Genomic DNA, 13,729 nt, shown 5'->3' with positions numbered 1-13,729 from the left:
GAGTCACATCTGGCGATGCATAGGGGTTACTCCTGGCTCTGCACTCAGCAATCACTCCTGGCAGTGCTGGGGGACCATATGGGATGCTGGTAATTGAGCCCTCATTGGCCATGTGCAAGGCAAACGCTCTACCTACTGTACTATAGCTCCAGCCCCATGATTGTCATTCTTGCTACTCAAAATTGAGATTTAGAGTTTGCAGTGGTTTTCAAAGTAGTTTCTTGTTAAAATTTTAGGTCAGAAATTGTAACTAGAGGTTCCTGAGCTATAGAGTACAGCGGGGAGATCATATGCCTTGCACATGACCAATTTGGGTTTGATCCCCATCATCAATACAGCCCCATGAGTACCACTGGAGTAATTCTGTGTGCAGAACCCCTGAGTACCACTGAGTATGACCCAATAAACAAGTAATGAACTTGGTAGGATATTTTGGGAAACACAGGAATGTTAAGCAAATAAATTACTGCCCATGTGGCCATGCTATTTGCTTTCACATCAGAAACCAAACAAGCAGATTTTTTCTTGTTTTTTGGGTTTTGGACCACACTCGGTGATGGTTCAGGGCTTATCTTCCCTCTCCTAAAGTAAATTTCAATTAAAAACTGTCTTGCTTCACCAAAGAAGACCAATTTTGCATTCCATAGGTCCTGTCATTAAGTTAGATAAAATTGACTTTAACTTTTCCACAAAGGGCCAGAGCTGACCTCAGAAGGACCTTCATTCATAATATTTAATAAAGTTTAAATAATTTAAAGCTATCATCAGGAAATGTCATGACAGATGCTTTTATGTAAGGCCTTAAGAATGAGAAGTTCTTTGCAATATAAACTTGGAAAGGAATGAAAACACTCGATGAGAAATCACTTTTTACCTTGGAATGATGTTAATGTATTCTAGATTCTTAAAAGACTTTCATGCTGAGTTTAATTACTTGTGGATACATATTCCAAAGAATATAAACATTACAACATTCTTCTGGAATTCCCATGGAGCAACTCCCAGAAAATGCCTATTTTAGATGGAATCCTTTTCTCTGAAAATCTATGGTAGAGGATATATAAAATCACCACAAATTACTAGAGAATACACAATTCATATTTTAAATGTGATCCCTATGTTAACTATACAGCCAACCTACCTTTAAGTATTCAGCAAAGTCAATGATAGAATAAAGACATTAATTTTGAGACTATTTTTAGGTTAATCTTTTTTTTTATGGCAAAGTTCTAAGCTTTTAAAATGTGGTCCTGAGACATTCTAAGAGAGTATTGGAAAGATATAACTGAAGCAGTAAATGTTATGAAGAATGCTTAGTGTGCTAAAATGCCTAATTTGGAACAGACTATATATATCTAAATAACTATGAATTAAGTGTTTTTCCCCCCTGGATTTATTTTGAAGTATGCCACATTGAAAAGTTACTATAATGGATGCTGTAAAATAAAATGGAACAAATTAATGAAAAGATTACCATTAGGTTTGTATTAATATTCTGTAGCACCAAAAATTTTTGACATGGTAAATTTGTTAAGTGCAATGAAAGGATTACATTTTGAAGGTTTTCCTGTTCCCAATTATATATACATCAATGCTTTTATGATAAGTGGTTTAACTGATATTTGATTAGTTGCACATGAGCTTAGAGTGGCACAAAATGTTATATATTGAAATATTCTCTAAAAACTCAAAAACTCTCAAACTGATAGGTGATTTATGAAGCTAGTTTATGTAACAGAAATTGAAAGTTTATGTAACAAAAATTGAAACTCAAAACATTTTTAAAAACTCCATTTATGATATGGGCATTATGGTTTTATACATCATACTGCACAGGATTCACCTTTTCTTCAGCATTTTTTTGTGATTTAGAAAGGCTAATGATTTGATTTATGTGTTAATGATTTATGTTATGATATGTTAATAATTTATGATGTTATGATACGTTGGTGATTTATGTGGTAGCAATGGTCTAATTGAACCTACAGTCAACATCTTTTAAATTTCCCCACCTGATTCCTTGGCATTCCTTGATAGTAACCAGTTAATAGTACTGTGGTTATTGAGTTTTCTTGTTTCTTTATTTTTAAAGAATTGAAGTTTTTTTTTAAAGAAAACTACTAAAATGTCTGGGGTGTATATTTTTCATGCTGAAGGCTCAGGCTTGATCCCTGGCACTGCATTGTCCCCTGAGCACTGCCAAGAGTCACCCTGATCACCGAGCCTAGAGTAGCCTCTGAGCACGACTGGGGCAGCCCAATAAAGTGTCTTTGCACATTCTTGTGGTTATATAAGGAAGTAACCAAACGTAGAATAGCTAACAGTAAACAGTGAAATGGACTGAAATCGACTCACAGATGAATCTCGGATGAGAGCAGCATGCTGCAGAGATGTCTCCCCACCACGCCCCAGGCAGGTTCACCCGGCACCTCGGTGGGGGGCAGGTGTATCCGTTCTCTTGCTCCAAAAGAACTGGCAGCCGCAAACCTCCAGAAACCAACAGTCCCCACACTCACGGCACACCTTTACAGTCGCCCTGAACCCGCCAGGAGTAAGATTGAGTCCGCTGAAAAACCCAGGTATTTAGGACTTGTGACAAATCTCCAGGCTCCCCTCCACCAGTCTCCCTGCATTTCTGCTTTCCTGGCAGTCACGCTCACAAAGTGCCTCTAGGCGCCATTTAAGCGCAGTAGTGGCCATGATCCAGACACACACACAAATGAATCTTGGAAGAGAGCAGCACACTACAGAAATTCCTCCGGACCCCCAAATCATCCAGTTAAAAACAAACAAACAAAAAACTCTTGTTCTAGCACCCTATGAAAAAATTATAGAATTCCAGGGAAGTGCAGCCACTTGTGCAACCACATGACATTTCACACAATTATACCACTGACATACTAAGAGTAGCACACTACATTTGATGGAGTGTAAGGTAGAAGACAGCCAATCAATAATATATATGTATATGTGAATATACATATATACATATACGTATGTGTATATGTATACACAAGACCCAAACAATTTTTGTGTGTGTGCTTTTTGGGTCACACTTGGCGATGCACAGGGGTTACTCCTGGCTCTGCACTCAGGAATTACTCCTAGCGGTGCTCAGGGGACCATATGGGATGCTGGGAATCAAACCTGGGTCGTCTGCATGCAAGGCAAATGCCCTACCTGCTGTGATATTGCTCCAGCCCCAAGACCCCAAGACTCTTAACATTAATGATCTCTAATTCAGGGACTTAATGGCTCCAAAATGGGATAAAATAATTTCCACTAAGGAAATCTTTTGAATCATTTTTAGTCAATTATTCAAAATAAGCAATACAAGATAAATTATTTAGCATCTGCTTTGGGGGCAGGCTTGGGTGGTGGTGGTAAAACTTGAAATAAAGGTGGTGGGAAGGTATAATGGTTGTGGGATTGGTGTTGAAATATTGAATGTAATCAACTACTGTTAACAACTCTTTGAAAATCAAAAAATTAAACCATTTTTAAAAAGATGGACTGAAAAGTTTTTCAGATAATGTTGATTTCTGTAGCTGGTCATAACCTCTAATTATTAGTAGATGTCTCTTGGGAAAAATCTTGTCTCATCAGTTCAATAAGTTTATTCTACAATCCTTCATTGAGAATGCTTTATTTCTCACTGCCTTGTTAGTATTTTCATACTTTTCAGTAGCTGTGTTTGTTTTGATCAGTTTTTCTTAGTTGATTTCAGTGAGAGTTAGTGTTTATTACCTCATCTGCCATTACTCGAAACTGTTGAGTTCTTTGTTATTCCAGTTTCTGATCCTTAGATCTATATTATATTTATTTATATTATATTTTATATATTTATTTATATTTACCTTGCAGAAATGATGCATACAGTTCATTCAGTTCTTGTCCTCGTGAGTATCTTTTAAATGATGGCTCACTTGTGAATACTGGTAGGGGTAGTTTTTGAATGACAGCACAGACACCTGGCTAGAGTAAATACTCAGTTCACTGCTGAGGAGTCGGTGCTGTAAATGTTGTTTTTTGTTCTGCTTCAGAAACCCAATGATGCCAGCTTTATTTCTGGACTATGATTTCCTCATGCAGGATTTGGTACATGCCAATTCAAAGTTTTAATTTATGCCATGTGTTAATATGAATACAAAATGCTCAAACACAAATGGGAAAAGCATATATATATATATATATATATATATTTCCAACCATGTTGAGACACCTCCAATAACTATGAAATACTTTTTCTCTTCCAAATAACTTTTCTTCCAGTTTTCCAAAATATTTATCTGGGCTGACATCAAGAATAAAGGATTTTAAGCTAACGTGCTTTTTGAAATGTTATGATTTCTAAGAGTGTAGGAATTTTCTTTGGGGTTAGACACATTATTACCAGACTATTTTATTATTGAATGCAACATTTTTAATGTAACTGAAATGATAGTTGATTCTATAATTGTGATTCAGTTATTTTTCTAATGGCTTACTATATTTTCCAATTTTCACACAGTTAGCATGTGTTTAAGTAACAAGGAAAAACATAGCTAATGCTATTTTGAGTGAATTTTCAGTTTGTAATGACAATTTTCTATAGTCAGATCTGTGTTAGTGCTGGTATACATGCCCTGCATATATGAGGCTCTGAGTTTGATCCCTGCCATATTACTCCAACCTCCTAAATGATAAAATTCACTACACACATACACATATTCTACATTCTACTATTATCTATTTCCAGTGACCCTATAAGTCTTTAAATACTTAAAGATTAAAGATCCTTTTGAAAACTGTAGTCTTTTATATTATCTGTTTTGTTTGTTTGTTTTGGGACCATACCTGGTGGTGTTCTGGACTTTCTTCTGGCTCTGCACTCAGGGGTCACTCATGTTTGGCTTGGGGGACCGTAAGGGGTTGCCGGGGATAGAACCCTTGTCTGGGAGATCAGTTGCATGTAAGGCAAATGCCCTACCCACTGTACTGTCTCTCTCAGCCCCTCATATTTTATCCCTATTACTCTGAACAAAGACTTCAAGTTTGATACATTCAAGATGAAAGTTTATTAAGTGATATTTGAATTTAAATGTATTAAAATGTTTCTTACATCCAACATATGATGGTAGGAAGGTATAATGGTGGTGGAATTGGCGTTCAAATATTAAATGTAATAAAATATTGTGAACTACTTTGTAAAATAAAATAAAATTTTAAGTTAAGAAAAGCAAAACAATATGTTTCTTAATTCTAGGGTCCGTTGTAGTGGTGATTTTCGAAACAATACTAACTGCATTTTGATCTTCTAGATGAAGAAAGAGTTCACTGTGATTAATATGTGTAGTACCATCCTGGAATACATTTTATTCAGAGATTAATAAAATATGTGCAGCTTAATTTAGGAGAAAATATTTTAGGCCATTACATTCAGTTATTTAAGCTGCAGTCTGTTTTAAATTCTATGCACTAAAATCTGTTTTGCCTTAAAAAAAATTCATTACACTGGGATATGTAGGATATTTGTTTACAAAGCCCAAACATCAAAAGTGTACCCAATAAGACATTTAGGAAAATTTGAAATATAAAATACAAATATTAGCTTATTAATTTAAAGTTGGTTATTATCGTTGTCTGATTTTCTTATCTGTGCTTATAAGCCTAATGCTAATATTTGATTTGCTTAAATGCTTCTCCTTGGTTCAAAAGCAATTCTTTATTTTTTCTAATTTAGTATTAACTTATAATAGAGATCTAACACAGTGTCTAGCACATACTTGTTAATTGCTTTGTTTCCCTTTCCCATCTCAAGTTCTTAGCCCACAATTTAAAAAGTTGTAAGGAAAGTTAGAACCAAGAAATTTAAGTAGCTCAGCTTACACATAAATCTTTACCTTTTTGTAAGAAATTGGACTGGAGCGATAGCACAGCAGGTAAGGCATTTGCCTTGCATGCGGCCGACCCAGGTTTGATTCCTTCGTCCTTCTCGGAGAGCCCGGCAAGCTACTGAGAGTATCCCACCCACATGGCAGAGCCTGGCAAGCTACCTGTGGAGTATTCGATATGCCAAAAAAGGTAACAAGTCTCACAATGGAGATGTTACTGGTGCCTGTTTGAGCAAATCGATGAACAACGGGACGACAGTGCTACAGTGCAGTAAGAAATTATTTAAAACTATCAGTGTATAGTGTTGTAAACAGAATTCTATGGTGACCCCTAAGATTCCTACCTGCTAGTTATTCATGATTCTTTCGTAGGAATCCGATGAAATAGTCACTCATACAGTAAATAGAGAAGGTGTTGAGTGAACCATTTTAGTGATTACATGATTCAGATTCCTTTGCAAACTGGAGAGGACAGTTTTGCTGGTTTTGAAAAACAAGGCTGACTTGTTATAGAGCTCTGGGCACATGGCTGGGACCTGCAGTGAATTACAAAAGCTGAGAGCAATCCCTGCCTACCGTCAGTAAGGAATCAGGGGCCTGAGTCCCAACCACATGGATCTGAAATCATAAATTCCATAAGAAGTTTCTGAGCTTTAGGTGAGATCAGATCCTGGCCCATACCTTGACCCTACTGATACCCCAAGCACATGACCCTGTAAATAGTTCTCGAACTCCAGAGCTACAGAAACTAGGTCATGAGAGGTGTGCTGTTCTCAGCTGCGAAATTTGAGGATAGTAAGGGATTATGTTAATATCCCACACAGGATAATTATTAAGATCTGAAAAGTGGAAGCAGGAGATGGAAAATTGTTTCTGTATAGTAGGGAAAGAAGCCTGAGAAGATACGCAAGAAATGTGTCATTGTGGTGTTCAGAATCTGAAGCTGAATCCCAGGGAGGCCACTAGTGCTGCTTCCAACTGATCATCATGGAGTTAGTGCAGACATGATTGATCCAGTAAACCAATCTTGACCACTCAAACCACAAAGTGTCTACACCATTTCAAGGGGGTGTGACTCTGGGTTCATTTATCTTTTGTCTTTGTTTCTCAAACCATAGCAGTTCTTTGTTCCCTCTCTGCCTTAGCGTGAACTCCATGATGGTGGGTTTCAATTCTCTGTCTTGAATATATATTTATATATAAATATATATCATTATATATAAATATATATCATTTTGTTATAGATAATATATAATAGCACTGTAGCACTGTCATCCCGTTGTTCAGCAATTTGCTCAATCGGGCACCAGTAACATTTCCATTGTGAGACTTGTTACTGTTTTTGGCATATTGAATAAGCCACGGATAGCTTTCCAGGTTCGGCCGTGTAGGCGGGATACTCTTGGTAGCTTGCCGGGCTCTCCGAGAGGGACAAAGGAATCAAACCCGGGTCAGCCACGTGCAAGGCAAACACCCTACTGGCTGTGCTATCACTCTAGTCCATTATATAATTATAGGTTATATAATTATATAATTTATAATATACATATATACATACTGAGTTCAGTACCTGGCACCACATATGGTCCCCTGAGCATCACCAGGCATCACTATTGAGCAGCTGCTGGGAGTGACCCAACCTGTACCCCAGATAAGTTCAGTAAAATCAGGCTGGAGGCATTAGTGTAGAGGGCAGGGCTATTACCTTACATGTAGGCTGGCTGACTTGGGTTTGATCCCCAGCTCCCCATCTGGTCCTCTGAGCATTGCCAGGAGTGATCCTTGAGCAAAGAACCAGGGATAAACCCTAAGAAGCATAGCTGGATATGGTCTCAAAACAAATGAATAAATTAAGTAGTATTCAAATTCTGAAAGAATAGAGAAAAAGTCCTTGTTTGAGCCATAACTGAGCACTTTGATGGGACTCTCCCAGGGATAGAATGGACTGGGGACCAGCCACTGAGCAGCCACTGACCAGGATAGAGAAGTCTCACCACAGGGGCACTGTTTATTCATTCTCCAGCAACTGTTTGTTGATGACCTACTGTGTGCTTTCGCATTTACATAGACTCTTACTTTCTCTCTTTTCTAGAATGAGTTCAAAGATAAATCTTGCTTGGTATTTAATTCTTTCCAGGTAAACCTTTCACATTCTTTTTTTTTTCTTTTTGGGTCACACCTGGCGACGCACACGGGTTACTCCTGGCTCTGCACTCAGGAATTACTCCTGGTGGTACTCAGGGGACCATATGGGATGCTGGGAATCGAACCTGGGTCAGCTGCATGCAAGGCAAATGCCCTACCTGCTGTGCTATTGCTCCAGCCCCAACCTTTCACATTCTTTAAAATCCAAAGCTTGCTAAAGAAAATAGAGAAAACATGGTGTAAAGTCCCCCTCTTGCCCTTCCCAAGCCACCCTGTGTCTTGCTGGCAGCCTCAACTTGTATCTATTTCTTACATCTCTTCCTAGGCATTTTTCATGTTTATACAAAAATGCTTAAAATATTTTCTGCTGTTTTTCCCCACTTCTGCTTTTATTTCTCATATCTTAGTGATTATTCTTGGTTTCTGGGACACACCTGGCAGTGCTCAGGGCTACTCCTGGCTCTGCACTCAGGAATCACTCCTGGTGGAGCTTGGAGCACCATATATGGTGCCAGGGATCAAATCCAGGTCAGGTGTGTGCAAAGCAAGTGCCTTACCCACTGTACTATCTCTCCAGCTCCCTTAGTGATTATTCTGTACCCGATATTGTGTCCTCATTTATTTTTAATAGCTCCATACATTTCTATGAGGTGGATAAACAGCAGTAATTTATTTAACCAATCTACTACTCTCAGACATTTGTTTTCAGCTTTAGACAGTTATAAATAATACAGCAAAAATCATGGTGATCTGTTTGATATATTAATATATCTGTGGGATAGTTCTAGAACAAGGATCCAGGGATCAAAAGGTTTGTGTGTTTGTGTGTTTGTAAGGAGCAAACATGATAACCTCTCAGTTTCTGTGTTGCAACCCCAAAGGGGAGGAGGAGGAAGAGAGAGAGGGAGAGAGAAAGATAGAGAGACAGAGACAGAGACAGAGACAGAGAGAGACAGAGAGAAGAAAAGTAACTGACATAGAGATAGGCTCAGGGGTGGGTGGCAAGAGGAAAACTAGGGACATTGGTGGTGGGAATTGTTTTATTGTTTTGTGACTAGGAGATGAATTCCAGACCTTGAAGTAATTCTTGGTGGTGCTGGGATCAAACCCAGGGCCTCCTCAAACACATGAGGCATGCACTGGCCGCTAAGCCATATCTTTGGCTCATTAAATAATTCATTTTTTGTGGGGGTTGGTGAGGTTTGGCCCACACCTAGTTATGCTCATGAATTACTCCTGACGCTGTGCTCAGGAATCACTACTGGCAGGCTCAGGCGACCGTGTAGGATGCTGGGGGTCAAATCCGAGTCAGCCACAAGCAAGGTAAGTACCCTACCAGCTATACTATCATGACATCCACCTCCATCTGGTCCTCATTCCTCTGACCCTGAAAGAGCCCTCAATATGCCATCGGGCTATGCTAGCATGTGACAGGAACGAATGGAAGACGTTACTGGCGCCCGCTCAAGCAAATTGATGAACAATGGGATGACAGTGACAGTGATTATTTGTATTTAGATGTTTGATGCATCTAGAATTTCTCCGAGAATGATATATCCATCATTTTTTAGTAACTGTCCACTTGCTCCATATATTAAATGATGCATCATTTTGTCATGAGTTTGATTCTTAATTTGGTTGTGGGCTATCCAGGAGGGACATGCTACTTGGGATTAAATTCAGGGCTTTCTGTATGCCAGGTAGTCAAGAAAACCTTTAAACTATCTCCTTGCCCCTATCATGGGTTTAAAACACCTGCTTTTATTATATAATAAATTATAATTTGGATTTAGATCTATTTCTGATTTCAAATATTACATTGGTTTGTCTAGTCACATGCCAAACACCGTACTTTTCACATCATAGGTTTATAATATTTTCAGATCTAGAAGAGCTTATAACCACATTTATTTCCTGACTAATTTGTTCATTTACTCTTTGACATAAACGTTAGGGTTCCAACAAACATTGGAATGGTTTTATATTGGGTTTTTTAAAAATTTTTTTAAAATTTTAAAATTTTAAAAAATTTGTTTGCTTTTTGGGTCACACCCAGCGGTGTACAGGGGTTATTCCTGGCTCTGCACTTAGGAATTACCCCTGGCGGTGCTCAGGGGACCATATGGGATGCTGGGAATCAAACCCATGTCGACTGAGTGGAAGGCAAACGCCCTACCCACTGTGCTATCACTCTAGCCCCTATATTGGGTTTTACATTGGGAATGCATTAAAGTAATAAATTTGGAAGAGTTAACAGTGAGACCACAAAGAATCTGCTGGTCCTTAGTATTAACATGTCAATATTCTTCCTTCTGTTTAGGTTTATTTTGTCTGCCTCAGAAGTTTGTTTCAGGTTTTCTTCATTTAAATCATGCCCATCTTCTTAAAAGAGTATTCATAAACAGTTTATCCTCTGGATTCTTAGTGGCAACAATGGAGTGATAGAAATGGGGCCATTTCTTCCATGATTTCTCCTGCTTTGTTTTCAGTATTTTCAGTTGAATAAATGGACACCAAGAGAAGTAGCTTCCAAACTCTCACCCCAATAAATGACAAAGGTGTTGTTTGACCCATATTTTCTCGTTATATCCCTGTTCCCTCTAGTGGATAGAAACTGTCCAATTTTTCCCCTCCAGTTTTGATAACAAATGTTAGCTATTATTCTCGTGTGTTGGTTTCTTTTTACTTAGAGCTCAGACTCAAGGACGAACCTAGTCCATGTTTGTGTTGATGAGGAGAGTGATGGGCGCTATCAAGAATGACAAAACTTACAAGAATTTTCAAGAGAATGAAGAAAAAGTAAATTCTGTGTCATTTTTTCCCCTTCAGTTTTTCCACTCCTTTGTCCACAAAGAGCCCTGAAAACCCGGGGGAGATCTTTCTTCCTTGGAGCTGGAGGCAATTCCTTGCAGCCCTGAACTTGGCTTCTCTGCCAGACTAACTTTAATTACCACTGGCTGAATTTTTTTCTTGCAATGGAAATGATACGGTTTCTGTTTCCTAAATTTGCTTAAAATAAGGCTTTTTATGCTATCACAGAACGAGGTAGTCTTTTAAAATGTTCTCTTTGTGGGTGTATTACTTATTTTTATTTTATAATAACCAATTCTTTGTTGTTAATTAGGGTCTTGGTAAGGAAGCTAAAACTGGAAAAGTAGCCAGGTCATACTCCCATCGACCTGCAGAGGGAGCTCACTGTTTTTTCTATTTTCCTCAAAGCTAGTCCATTGGTTGAAGTAGATTTTAAAGCCAAGTGACTTATGGACTATGCGTTTTTAAAGGTCGGATAGTTTTTCCTTCTTTTGCTTCCCCAGGCTCTGTTTCCTCAGGGAGTGAGGGTCAATGCAGGATGGGTTTTCACACAACGTTTTCCTTAATGCTCCTGAAAGTTCTGGAAAATCTCTCTCATGTGGCGTCGTCTAGTTTCCTGAGAATTTCTCATCCTAAAGCCCCCGGAGAGAGCAGCCTTGCTTTCTATCCCTGTAGAAATTATTTTTTTAATTATAAATTTAGTCATTATAGATAATTTTGAAAATTGAAAATACATTAAAGAAGAAAAAATGTCGCCCATATCCATGCTAACTCCAGCTCCAAGCTAACCACTCTTAGTATATTTCTTTTTAATGTCTTCCTAGGAAGATATGCTGCCTAAAACATTTCTGTAATTTCTACTTGAAAAATCCTTAGTGTTTTTCCTGCTGAAATTTGTTTCAGGGCAACTTCCTGGGCTGGAACTGGGTCAGAGCAAGGTCAGCCAGGGAGCTTCTACAACTTTCTCCTTCAGTGCTCTGAATTCTGCTGATGGCCAGAGGTGAGTGACTTGTTCAAGAGCGCTTTGTGACTGCTTCTCTCCTTGTCCTAGATCAGTGTCTGAGATCAGCATTGCTCACGACTCAGAGATTCCACACCATGTGTAGCACGCAGGAGCTTTCACTGAAACCAGTGTTTCCTTGGGGGTGGCATGTCAGACATGGCACCGTCCAGCAATCTACTCCTAGTGCACTTGGGGGAGCACTACACTTGCTGTTGTCTACGGGAGGAGAACACACTGTTGTTGGTTTTGTTTTTTTTTATCTTTTTCATGGTAGTATTGGCTATTTTTTTTTTATTTTATTGAATCACCACGTGGAAAGTTACAAAGTTCTAAGGCTTATGTCTCAGTTATACAACATTCAAACATCCATCCCTTCACCAGTGCCCATATTCCACCACCAAAAACCCCAGTATACCTCCTGCCCCTGCCCCCCACCCCCAACTGCGTAACTGATGAATTTCACTTCATTTTCTCTTTACCTTGATTACATTCCATATTTCAACACAAAACTCACTATTGTTGTTGGAGTTTCCCCGAAAGAAAGAAAGCCCTACTACCAAGGAAGCATTTAATAATTAGTTTTCCATTGCTTAGAATGAAGAGATATGTAGTCCCACTGCTCCAAGTACATAACTCTTTTTTTTCCTTTTCCCTTTTTTTCTTTCTCATCCCCCTCCCCACGCCTCATAATATGGTGGACGCCACGCTGTGTTTCTCCCCGAAAATGGGAAACAACTGGGAAAGAGGGATATTTCTTCTCGGCCGGCGTGGGGCTATGGCTTAGTTCACAGTCTAGAGAAATGGCTGCTACTTTGATTACCTTCAATATTTCAACAAAAAACTCACTGTTATTGTTTGGAGTTTCCCCCCAAAGTCAGACCTGCTAAAAAGGAACCATTTCACATTGCTGACAATTAAGAGATGTTAAGTCTTGGATTTGTTTTGGGTTTGGATTTTGGATTTGGTATGGTTTTGGATTTCTGTATAAAATCCAGGGAAAATTCTGCCAGAAATTGCATAGCCCAGCTCACAGTCTCAGTGCATTTCTGTAAGAAGCTGCTCTGGATGCCAAAATGGGTTAGAAGACCTCTGGAATCAAAGTCTTTAGGAGCAGAGGGTCTGTTTTGCACTCAGCGGCTCCGGATTTATCTGGGCCAAGGATGTGCCGGTAACACCCACTTCCCATGGTTGCCTATGAGCCACAAACTATAAAAACCGTATACCTCTGGGTTAGGAGTCTTAGAAGGCGGCTCTCACCACGTGGATATTGCTGCCACCGCCATTTTCCAGAGAGCACACTATTTAAATAGGCATCATCAGTAGTGCTTGGGCCCAGTGATCCCCCGGGTCATGGTACTCGAGACCATGCAAGGCATGTGCTTGATCAATTGAACTATTTCCCTTGTCCAAGAATGTAAATACTTTAGAAATTTGTTGCCTACACTCCTTTCAGATGGCAAATATTTCTTTGCTTCAAGGAAATTAGAAGAGGGTGAAGAGTAATTGAGTAGAAAATTTCCCGGCAAGAACTGAGATTCAGGATTGGAGAGATTTGTACCGTGGCTAGGGCACTCGCCTTGCCTGTGGCTAATTGGGCACCTAGAGATCTTCCAGGAATGATCCCTAAGCCAGGAATAAGCCCTCAGCACTGCCAGGTGTTGTCCAAAACCCAACCCAAGCCAAAACCCAAAGCTGAGACACACACAGAAGCATATGCCTGCCTTGGCTTGTGGTCCTATAATTCGTAGTCTTCTAGATCTGCATGAATGGATCTGTAGGACTTCTTATACATTTTTCACTGTGGGCTCTTCTTGCCTTGGATATTTTTATGTGACCTGGTAATAGGTATATGAAGTAAGCATACAAATGAAACACTAATTAATAGTAACTCATAAAA

Source organism: Sorex araneus, chromosome 9, assembly GCF_027595985.1.
Source record: "Sorex araneus isolate mSorAra2 chromosome 9, mSorAra2.pri, whole genome shotgun sequence".
NCBI lineage: Eukaryota > Metazoa > Chordata > Mammalia > Eulipotyphla > Soricidae > Sorex > Sorex araneus.
Note: the sequence above shows the minus strand (reverse complement) of the source record.